Genomic DNA, 12,084 nt, shown 5'->3' on the forward strand with positions numbered 1-12,084 from the left:
ATTTTCATGAGTATTATGAGTAGACTCATATACTATTAATCATTATACATATTATTTTGGTGGGCTTGCTGCTCACCCTTGCTTTCTTCTTTCATCACACAACATCAGATAGATAAGATGAACATGACCAAGCTCCCAATTCGCGATCGGATAGGAAGCGTTTCGCAGCTTCCTATAGGCATTGAAGTCACTGTAGCTGAGGTAGGGAACTACCAATAGACTAGGCTTCAACTTTTGATGTACCAGATTTATGTATATTTATGAATTGTAATAATGGCAATGAAATGTAAATTTATTCAGAACCTTTTTAAGGTGTATTGACATATAATTGTGGAATAAAACGACTTGTGATTATTTTTGGATGTTCATCTCTGAGACTATAACGTGTGGTGTGTGTTTATTGTGGGGTCACAGTGCAGAGTAGTTGAGAAATTATTAAGATTGGGTGTTAATAAGGGAAATGGAACTCGTGACAACCCGGATCCCCGACCCCGGATCTGGGGGTGTTACAGAAGTGGTATCAGAGCTAAGCGTTATAAACCTCAGAGATGATGTGACGTTAAGATAATAAGTTCACTAAGATGATAAGAACTCTTGCCAAGTTCATAGTCGGGCTACCTAATGTAGTACTGATAGTTAAAACCCTTATGGGAACCCTTATAAATATCATGATAGAAGCGTAGTTCGTTATCGTATATGGTAGCGGGAATCCGAACCCTGAGGTTAAGGAGCAACAACGCGATGATGTTTTATTACTAATTGGAGATCGGATTGTGGATCCGATAGAGCGTCCTAACGCAGGACCGGATGATGTTGATATTGAGGATGTTGTCCTAGAAGGGATAGTTGCTGAGGAGGATCCCATGGAGGATCCTGACAAGAATGAATAAAGGACCACTGATGAATTGATGACCATGGTTAGGTCGACTACCAGAGGTAGGATTGGTCGATCACTACCGGAGGTTCGTTCAAGTTTGTAAAGATAGTAGCCCCCTTTAACGCGGCTTACTCGTAAGACTGAGAAGTTTGAATGGACAGAGAAATGCGAGAACAGCTTTCAAGAACTGAAGCAAAGGTTGGTGACGGCCCCTATGCTGGCGTTGCCGGATGGAAAAGGAGATTTTGTGAAGTATAGTGACGCTTCGCACAAGGGCTTAGGGTGCGTGCTTATGGAGCACGGTAAGGTAATCGCGTACGCGTCAAGACAATTAAGGGAATATAAAATTCGATATCCCCCCCATGAGCTTAGGCTCGTGGCAATAGTTTTACCCTAAAGATTGGAGGCACTACTTGTATGGAGAGAAGTACGAGAATTACCTAAGCCATAAGTGCTCTAGTACATTTTCACGTAGAAAGAGCTCAACATATGCCAGAGGAGGCAGTTAGAACTAATCAAGAATAATGATTGGGAGATTCTTTATCATTCGGGGAAAGCCAATGTGGTGGCTGATGCCCTTAGTAAAAAGGAGAGACTCAAGATGATAATGTCTTTGGGAGAGTTTATAAGAGATTTTGGAAATAGTAGTGAAGGTAACCGGAGCCGGTACCGAAAAGCTATTTGAGATTGCAATACAGTCCGAATTATTGAAAAAGAACATATTGTGCGAGAAAAAGTGAAGAATGAAGGCAGAGAGCCAACAAATAGATATGAGATTAATACCGAGAAAAATGATAAGGGAATAATGAGGTATTCCTATAGAATTTGGGTTCCAAATGTTCAAGAGCTTAAAGATGAGATCTTAGATGAAAGTCATAGTTCAAGGAATAAGATTAAGGGCAAACCCTGAATGTGATAGTCAGGGAGGACGCCATCAAGATAGAAGGAACCCATAACATAATGAAGTGGAAAATGAGGATTTTAACGTATAAGATAACCCCAAGTATGGGAGAAGGATGAAACATTTCATACTAAGGAAACAGAAAGTCGAGTAAGGAAAGGAGACCCGAGACGGTACTCCTATACGGCAATTCATGGACCTGTCTAAAAAGAACTTAGACTATTATCCCCAACCACCACCTTGAGGAAACAATGCGGTAGGAAATTCTTTCATGACCTTTAAGTCGCTAAGCTCTTAGAGTTCTAAGGAACAAGCTGACCCAGTCGAGGCAAGAGCCTGGCTAAAGGAAATATAGGAATCATTTGAGATTCTAAATGATTGACGAACCACAAAAGACTATTTTTATCACTTACCCTCCTAAGAGAGAGACCACCCGCTGGTGAAAGACCAAGAAAGGCACGGAGCCAGAGGTTAGAATAAACTGATTTAAGTTCAGTCAATTGTTTTCGGGAAAGTAATTCCCAAAGATAAGGAGATAGTGTAAAAGCTTTGGAGCTAGAACAAAAGTGGATGAGTATGATGAATTATGAATCTAAGTTATAAAAGTTATCAAGATTCGTTCTGAGGACACGAATCCAGAATGACGGGATGTTTGGAATCAATACTTATGTTGTGTTAGTTCATGAAATAATGATAAGAGAAAGGAAAATAAAAAGAAACTGAAGTGGAAAGGAATATAAAGGCAATAGAGTTTGAGGTATGATAAGGGAGTTGGGTATGAGGAAACCCTAAAGACTCGTAGCAATAGACATAGAAAAGTATGTAATCGTCAGGATGAGGGTGATTCACCATGAGTTAAAATAGATGGTTGAAGGCATAAGAGATACATATATAATTATCCCCTGTAAGTTGGGAGAATTCAATGAAACCTTGAGATAATTCGAAGGGTAAATAATGAGACGCGGATAGACTAAGAAGACAAGGAAGTAAGAAATTAAGAAAATTGGATGAAGGAAGTGACCTTCAAGAATGGGAAGTGTAAGACCGGTGGCATGATACCCAGAAAGGGAGACGCCAGGTATGAAAGATATCCCAACATTGAGGTGACTGTTGAGATAAACAACAAAAGTACATAAGGAATTATTAAGAAGAAGTTCATGTTGAACATGACCAATATCTTCCAAGACATCCATGTTATCATTACCAAATCAGGAAAGAAAAGCGGATGACCATTGTTATCTTTTGGAGGCCATATGGATTGACCTCAATTTGAATAAGGATGCTATTATGAAGTTAGGTATAGACTATCGAGGTGGGAATGATTGAATAAGACACCCTTATCAGGGATATATGACTTGATTTATCCATGGAAGAAGGCAGGTACCTTTTAAAGGTGGAATTAAGGATAGAACATCGGTAACTTAAAATGAATCCTCGGGGAATGCATAAAAGTTGGAATTTCACCCTTAATAGGGATAGTGTGAGTTTTGACAGTATGAATTGGAAATGATTAAGGTAATAACAACCTTTAAGAATCAGTAGAGAAATTTTTCAGAAGTATATAGACAATGATTCTGGTATTAATAAATGGTATCTTGATATGCCCTGTATCTAGGGAATACAGGAGGAACCATTGAAGGATAACCTTAGAGGTTTTACAAGGAGAAAGGTAATATTCAAAATTCTCAAGAATAGAAATGTTGATAAAGGAAATATGACGTAATTAAAATGTTGCCAAGTGGGGCACGTGTTAAACCACGAGAAAGTATGGATCGAACCAGTAATGGTCGAAATTGTTCAGGGTAATTAGGACTTAAGATAAAAGATGTTCTAAGTATGATTGAGAGTCAGTCTTGACAGTGAATAGCCTCTAAAGACTGAGGCAATAACTTATGGAAAAATGGTGATATTTTTTTTTATTTACTCATCAGATATTAAAGAAAAGCATTTTCACATAAGCTGTGATTGAAATAAGGTAGAAAATTTATTTGGAGGTGGTTAAAATGACATTGACTGTAAGGAAATTTTACTATCAGGAAAGGCCAAAGAGGTGGCCGACACTTTAAAGGTAAGTGGACAATTATAGGCGCGTGTGCCAAAAGAATACAGTGATGATGGTTAAAATTGTGAAGGTTGTATTATGGTTTGGAAGATTGACATTCCTTCTGATGACTGTGCAATACCCAACCGTAATAGTAGTTGGTAAAGGTATAATTCGTGTAATCGCCATGAACGGGCTATCTATCTTAGAAGGTCCTATCTTGAGATAAGCCAGGACCATGTTTCAAAAAGGACTAGACGAACCTTTGAGTAAGTCTTCTATTTAAGGCATATGATTTAGAATGGTATTAACCTGCTATCGTTGCTTTGATTGAAACTCTTCTGCAATTTTATCTGCTTCATGTCATGTATGTATGTCAGGATCAGGAGTGTTCTTCATGAATCACGAATGGTGATTATGTTATCTCCTTAGAATGATTTGATACGACATGTATGGACTCCGTATGGTTAGATATTAAGATTTTATGGAAAAGTGAATGACGACAGTAGGTCAGTGGTGGACCATAGTAAGGCAGCAATGATTCTGCGAGTTGTGAGCTGATTACAACCATGAGAGTTGTATTGGAATGGGTGTTGAGATTGAGTACCACTAATCGGGTCATGGTAGTGTATAAGTTATCATTGATAGACTAATTAAGTAGAGTATCTACCTATTGTATATTTATTCTACTTATCAATAGAGAGTCGTATTACTATACGAGGAAGGTTGCAGTGCAAGCATAGAATTTTAGTAACGGTGATGTCTGGAATGAAAACCCAGATTCGATTTTCGATGTCGAGGGAGTTTTAAAGGTGATTGTGTATAAGCTCGAGGAAGAGCATGGGTCCATAGAATGATGGACGGAATAGTAAAAAATATTTAAGCATGCAAAATACGATGCGATAATACTTGATGTTGATATAAATACATATGTTTTGTTCTCCTATGACAAACCTCTATAGTTCAGAGGTAGGTTCCAAGCCAGATATTTTGTGGCAGTATATTTTTTTTTCATATATACAATTCTCTTCAATTCGTTCTTTTCTCTTCTTTTCATTTCATGTAAGCTGAGAAGAACAACCCTTCCAGAAGGGGAGGTATTGCCGAATGACTATCTATCTGTGTGATAGAAGCCTAGTAGGATACCATCTATTGTTTAATTGCTTGTCAAGTACTAAAGGCTGGCCACCTTCTGTACTAACTATGCGATATAACAAGTGTTCATGATCATAATGATCTCTCAACAAATTCCTTTACTTCTATATGATTGATCAAACTTTGGGAAATAGAAACAGCTGAAAAAGGAGTAATAAAGTTGTGGTAGTATTCGGAATGGAAACACATTCGTGATACTAAGGTCGACGTGGTTATTAAAAGGTTATAGAACGCTAACGAGCAAAAGTATAACTAGTATAATATTAGGAACGGAAGGTAGTAGCGACTACGAACTAGAAAAGGATGGGTAGTGAGAAGCAAAAGCTCTAATGCTAAAAGCTATAATGAGAGTCTATGCAATAGACTTGAAAGAAATTGGAATGATCACTTAACACGGGTTGAGTTTTCTTACGACAATAGATCATATGTCAGTATTGAGGTATCGTCTTATGAGATCCTTGAGGGAAGACAATGTCGATCTCCCTTATGTTAGGATGAAGTTGTAGAGCGCAAGATGCTCGGACCCGCAGTAGTCCAAAGGACCAGGGATATAATAGATCTAATCAGAGGACGACTGGTAGTAGCCAGGAAGGACATAAGAAGTATGTCGATTTGACATGAAAGGACAAAGAATAGGAATGAGGCAACCTTGTATTGTTAAAAGTATTCCCTTGAAAAGAATTAATGAGATTCGGAAAGAAAGGAAAGCTAAGTCCACCAATTGTTGGACCCTTGGATATATTAAGAAGTATTGGGAAGTTAGCATATGAGCTAGCCTTACGCCAGAACATGTAGCAAGTCATAACGTGTTTCACGTATCAATGTTAAGGAAGTGTAATTCGGATGCCAGATAAATAGGGGCATAGGAGCGCATAGACATGCAACCAGACGTAACCTATATGGAGCAACCAGGAAGGGTATAGATTAAGAAGGAACGAGTGCTTAGGAGAAGGGTTATCAAACTAGTAAGAGTTTGATGGTAGAACCACAATGTGGGAAAATTGACTTGAGAGTTAGAAAGTGCAATACTAAGAAAGTATCCCTATTCATTTCTATCTGATTCCGGGACGGAATCTTTTTAAGGAGGGGAGACTGTAATAACCCCAATTTTTGGGAATTTTTTTTTGAAACCCTTATGAATAGTGTTTTTGCTGATTGAGAAAATTTTTCATGCCACACTATGTAGGGGTTCTGATATGGATATTCTGAGGTTTTATTAGTACTCTATATGGTATATAAGTGTATGCAAATATCGTCAGAATCCAATTCCGAACACTTTGATTTTTCCCGGAAATACACTAGATACGGAGAGAATTGAGTATAAGGTAACAGGATAAAAAGGATTTAAATTAAAGGATTATAATAGAGGATCATAAAAAGGAATATAATGTATTGAGAAAGGTTAAGGGAACCTAAGTAATAAGATCCCGGGTATGATCCCTCAAACGATAAACGAAAACGAAAGTTAAGCGAACCGTATAACAGATCAGCGGTCATTAGGCAAACAATTAGAAGCTAATCAAAGAGATTAGAAGGGATGATGACATAGAAATGTGACATAAGCATGACATAAGGGGAAGGAGATGTGGTTGATTTAAAACCACACAAAGTCAAGGCTAGAAAAGTAATTAACAAAAAACAAGACAAAAAGCAACCAACCAAGCCAAAACATTTCATTTTCATCAAAAAACACAAAACCCCCATTTTCTTCTTCAAGCTCTCGGCCTCTTTCTTAAAAAATGAAAGTCCAAGCTCCTCCACTTACTATTTAGCAAGGTAATTATCCTAGCTTCTCCTAGTTAAGTTACATACTTCCTATAAGTTTAAGCTTCTAATTCCAAGCCAATCTTTTTCTATAAATCATTTTAGTTTAGGGTGAATAGTAACTTTCAAGAACAAATTTTTGATTCTTGATTTTATTTGCAAGGTCAAGGTAGCTTAAGCATATATTAAGGCTTCCATGGACATTCCAAGGATCTTTCATGGATTAAAAGCTTCAAGGAAGGTATAATCTCTTAACCAAGATTTGTTATTGAATGTTAAGAGCATAATATGAGTAATATAGTTCATGAGAGGCTTGATGGTTGTGTATGTAGAGATTAGTTGGTTTTGGGTTGTTTTTGGAGTTGTAAATCTTGGTTGTTGATTAATGAACTTAAGTGTAGTTTAAATTCATGATAAAGAATAGTATAAATTGTTAATGTTGAGTTGTTGAGGCTGTTATGATAAAGTATGGATGGAGTTTGGATTGGGTTGTGAATTGGGGTTGGATTGTGGTTGTTTTGAGTTGGTTTAAATTTGGGAAATCGCGTAAACATAGCCGTCGTAATGTCCGATTTACCGTAGACTATTTTTGTTCTTAACATCAGAACCCTTGAACTCACTGCTAGGTTTTGACCATTGTCATGTTTAGATAGAGCTCATGTTACGAGCTTCGTTTTGATATGTAGTTCGTTCGATTCCGATGCACGGTTTAGGAGAAACGACCGTTTCAAGTAACGGCGTTTCGCGAACGAAACTTTTCCCCTCGCCTTACTTTGAAATGTAGGTTAAAGACCAAAAAGGGTTAATTAATGCATGAAACATTTATGGTAAGTGTTTTAGGCAGTTGGTAAGTCACTCGCGAAGGAATCGCTTTAAAACTCGTAAAGGTTAAATTATTAAAAATGGTGGAGCCGAGGGTACCCGAGTGACTTAAGCGAATCAGTGAGAGCAAAACAAGCGTTAGAGTCTAAGTTAGTTAAAGTATAGATTTACAAGTGACTTTGGTTTAATTCCAACTTACTTGTTGCTTATAGGTTACCAGACTCGTCCCGAGCCATTCGTAACCCCCAGTCGCTCAGGCAAGTATTCTATCCGTTATACTGTTGTTGTGATGTATACACTTGTATATGCATTATCTTGCGATAGATGCATGTTGGTTATTTAGCAAATTTTTGCGATATATTGTAGCATGTGATATGGTATATATGCATGCCTGTTTCATATTCTTGAAATATATATCTGTTGGTTCAGTTGATAATACCTATGCTAGAGGATAGCGGTATCTTGCATATACCCTTAGTATAGGGACCCAAAGGTGAAAATATTTTCTAAAACCGGGAGTCGAGGATCCCGAGTAGATTTTGTATATATATGGATATGGATATATATATATATTTATATATATATGGTTATAGTTTTCCAAACTATTAATCGAATAAGGTTTATTCGATAACTTTAAACTTTATTATTTATTGAATATTATTTGAATATTCATTCGAGGACTTATGACTCTTTTATATTATTTATTGAATATTATTTGAATATTCATTTGAGGGCTTATGACTCTTTTATATTATTTATTGAATATTATTTGAATATTCATTCGAGGGCTTATGACTCTTTTATATTATTAGTGAATATTATTGAATATTCATTTGAGGATCTATGACTCCGATTATTTGCTGAAATATATTCTTTATTTTATTAAAGAATAAGGTGTCGATAATCAAACTTATTTTTGATTATTCAAATAAAGATATTACTTTCGTATAAGTATATCTTTGATTATTTGCTATTCATTTCGAGTATAAGTTTTCCAACTTCTACCTCCATTATTCTTTATGGGAATATTATTTAAATAATAATATTCAGATATTTCTTTCATAATTGGGACTGATTTATTTCATAAATCAGCATTACTCCAAACATTCTTAAAAATGTTTTCAAGTCTTCAAAATGAATTTAAAAAGGGTAGAGCGGATCCCAAAACTTGTTTTCAAATTCAAGATCTTCCATTTTAAGGGGACTTGAATACTCGCTTAAAAATCTAAGGGATCCGGCTCTGTGGTGTATTTTATATTCGCAACAAGGTTGCAGTTTTGGTAAATGAAATGATTACTTACCCAACGTTCGGGAAGTAAGTCCATCTATCGAGTCGGCATAAGCAACTTGGGCTCAGTGGGCGTCCATGATAGTGTAAGTGGCTCAGTGGGAGTCCATCAAATGCATAAGTGGCTGAGTGGCAGTCCAGCATAAGGTCCTATTGAGACCAGGTTGATGACCAGTGGGGAATTCGTCCATCTACTAGTAGAAAAGGTTACTTATTGGTATCTTTGCCTGATCAGCGAGATATCGGGTTTATGCCAAAATTCTTTTCCTTTCCAAAATTCATTGGATGTTTCAAACTCTGTTCATACTTTGCATAACAGAGGTTCCAGGAAATGTTTAAAGGGATATATATATGTGGATATATATATATATCGGGGCTAAATAAAGTATCTCATAACTTTTTCATTCAATAATATTTCAAAGATTGAATCTATTCAAGTCTTATCTTGTGGTCTCATCAGTGGGATGAACTTTTGAAATTGATTATAACTTGAACGGTGGTAGTTCAAGTAGTATTTGGGAATGATATAAGTGTAGTGAAGTATTTGGTAACTTCATCTTCTAAACTTATATCTAATTAATAATTGTCTTATGAATGACAAAGATTTTCAGAAAAACGTTGAGACAAGGTTAGATATATGAGATCACCTTGCAACGATATTTTTATACAGTTATACAATGGGACTTTGTGTATATTATGCATGGAAGAGGACTTCCATTACTTTGAAAAGTATATATGTATATATACTGAATATTTTGCGACTTCATCGCATTAAGATATCAAACTTGGTTCATTTCTTTTGACCAAGATTTTCATGAGTATTATGAGTAGACTCATATACTATTAATCATTATACATATTATTTTGGTGGGCTTGCTGCTCACCCTTGCTTTCTTCTTTCATCACACAACATCAGATAGATAAGATGAACAGGACCAAGCTCCCAATTCGCGATCGGATAGGAAGCGTTTCGCAGCTTCCTATAGGCATTGAAGTCACTGTAGCTGAGGTAGGGAACTACCAATAGACTAGGCTTCAACTTTTGATGTACCAGATTTATGTATATTTATGAATTGTAATAATGGCAATGAAATGTAAATTTATTCAGAACCTTTTTAAGGTGTATTGACATATAATTGTGGAATAAAACGACTTGTGATTATTTTTGGATGTTCATCTCTGAGACTATAACGTGTGGTGTGTGTTTATTGTGGGGTCACAGTGCAGAGTAGTTGAGAAATTATTAAGATTGGGTGTTAATAAGGGAAATGGAACTCGTGACAACCCGGATCCCCGACCCCGGATCTGGGGGTGTTACAGGAACACTTCTTTGTAATTTGTATCTTAAGAAATCTGGAAATGAATATGTAATCAAGAATGTATTTAATATCTTTATATGTTTTATAGTTCGTACTTTTTCTTATTATCAGTTGAGTTATCCTTAGGGATTTGCTTGTCGAACTCTAACAATCAAATAGGGGGAGATTGTAAAGCATAATATAATGTAACATGTAATCGAGGATTTATAACTCAACATGAAAACAGAAACAAATAAACAATATAAAATTGTGAAACACAGGAACCCTACAGATAAAGACAGGATAAACTCAAAGAACCAAATGATGTGATTAACTCATTAAGTCCTCCAACAGATCATGAGAAGAAGTTCATTGTCATGTTCAAACAACCATGAAGAATAAGACATCAAGGGACTTTAAGCATCAATTACATGTATTGATCTCAAGTATTACAGATCAAGGGTTCAGTGAAAGAAGCAATGGATAAACATCAGTATATATCAACTCAAAAACACAAGATAAATTGAATTAGGATCCTCTCAATGCTAGGTGTTTGTGAACCAGACCAGTGCACCAAACATCAGTATTCAAGAAAGTATTTTGATTCTATTACAGAAGAAAAAATGATTAATATATTGAAGAATGGTTTCACAAAGAGCCAAAATACTCTAAGTCATGAAAGCTCTCTCTATCTAGTCGCCACAGGAGTACTTGTCGCCACAGAGCTGTTATCAGAAAAAATGCACAAGACAACTGTCGCCATAGAGCTGTCACCACAGAGCTGTCACCACAGAGATATGCACAAGACAACTCTGTCGCCATAGAGCTGTCACCACAGAGATATGTACAAGACAACTCTGTCGCCATAGAGCTATCACCATAGAGCTGTCACCACAGAGATATGCACAAGACAACTCTGTCGCCACAGAGCTGTCGCCACAGAAGGCACAGGGGAAGTTGTCGCCATAGAGAAGGCACAGGGGATGCTGTCGCCACAGAGTTATCGCCATAGATGTGTTATTCACTGATTTGAAGTGCAGCAAATTTAATGAAATGAGTGGACAAGAATTGGCCACCTGTCCATTGAATTTGAAAAGACTACAGAAGCAAATTGAATGTATTTTCATTCAGTTAGTTATCTTCTTCAGCAAACACAGAAAGTTTACGAGAGCTCCATTAAAGCTTCACATTAATTATCTTTATAAACATACTATTATGCTGCTGAATTTATTGTAGCAAATCAATACATTGATTAGATTGTAGCAACCTCAAGGTTTATATTAATAAAACAAATTATTTTGTGTTGTTTTTGATTCCGTACTTTTAACGAAGAACTTGAAACGACTCGAAAAAGATTGTAGGTATCGTATTCAACCCCCCTTCTACGATACTTTGGGACTAACAAACTTCAATCACAGCAATGGCACCCGTAGTCAAAATCATGTCCTCAACTGGGTACGTTTATGAAAAGAACAACTTCGTAGCTCTGGTGAACAAGTAAATTCCAGCATCTGAAAACTATCACAAAATGATGGACTTCATCTTGAACTGTAAACTGAGTTATACCATGCTTGAGTCTCCAACCATTTACTGTGAAGTTGTCGAGGAAATTTGGACTACAGCAGTGTTCAACTCAAAGGACAAAACCATTACCTTCAATCTCAAAGGTAATGAACACTGTATTAACTGTGACATAATGGAAAAGTGCTTTAAACTGCCTGAAAATAACACACTTTCTCCACACACAAACACTGATGTGAGTAACATGCAAATTTTTATGGGCTATGCTCTTACTGCCACTAAATTAGGTGATGTTAGGAGAATGGGTCTTAGGAAAGAGTGGAGCTTTCTATGTGATTCCTTTATTAAGGTGTTTTCTGGTAAAGTTAGCAATTTTGATGCTATGACTTATTCAGTTGTTAACATGCGTTATATGCT

Source organism: Apium graveolens, chromosome 11, assembly GCF_009905375.1.
Source record: "Apium graveolens cultivar Ventura chromosome 11, ASM990537v1, whole genome shotgun sequence".
NCBI classification, from domain to species: Eukaryota; Viridiplantae; Streptophyta; class Magnoliopsida; order Apiales; family Apiaceae; genus Apium; species Apium graveolens.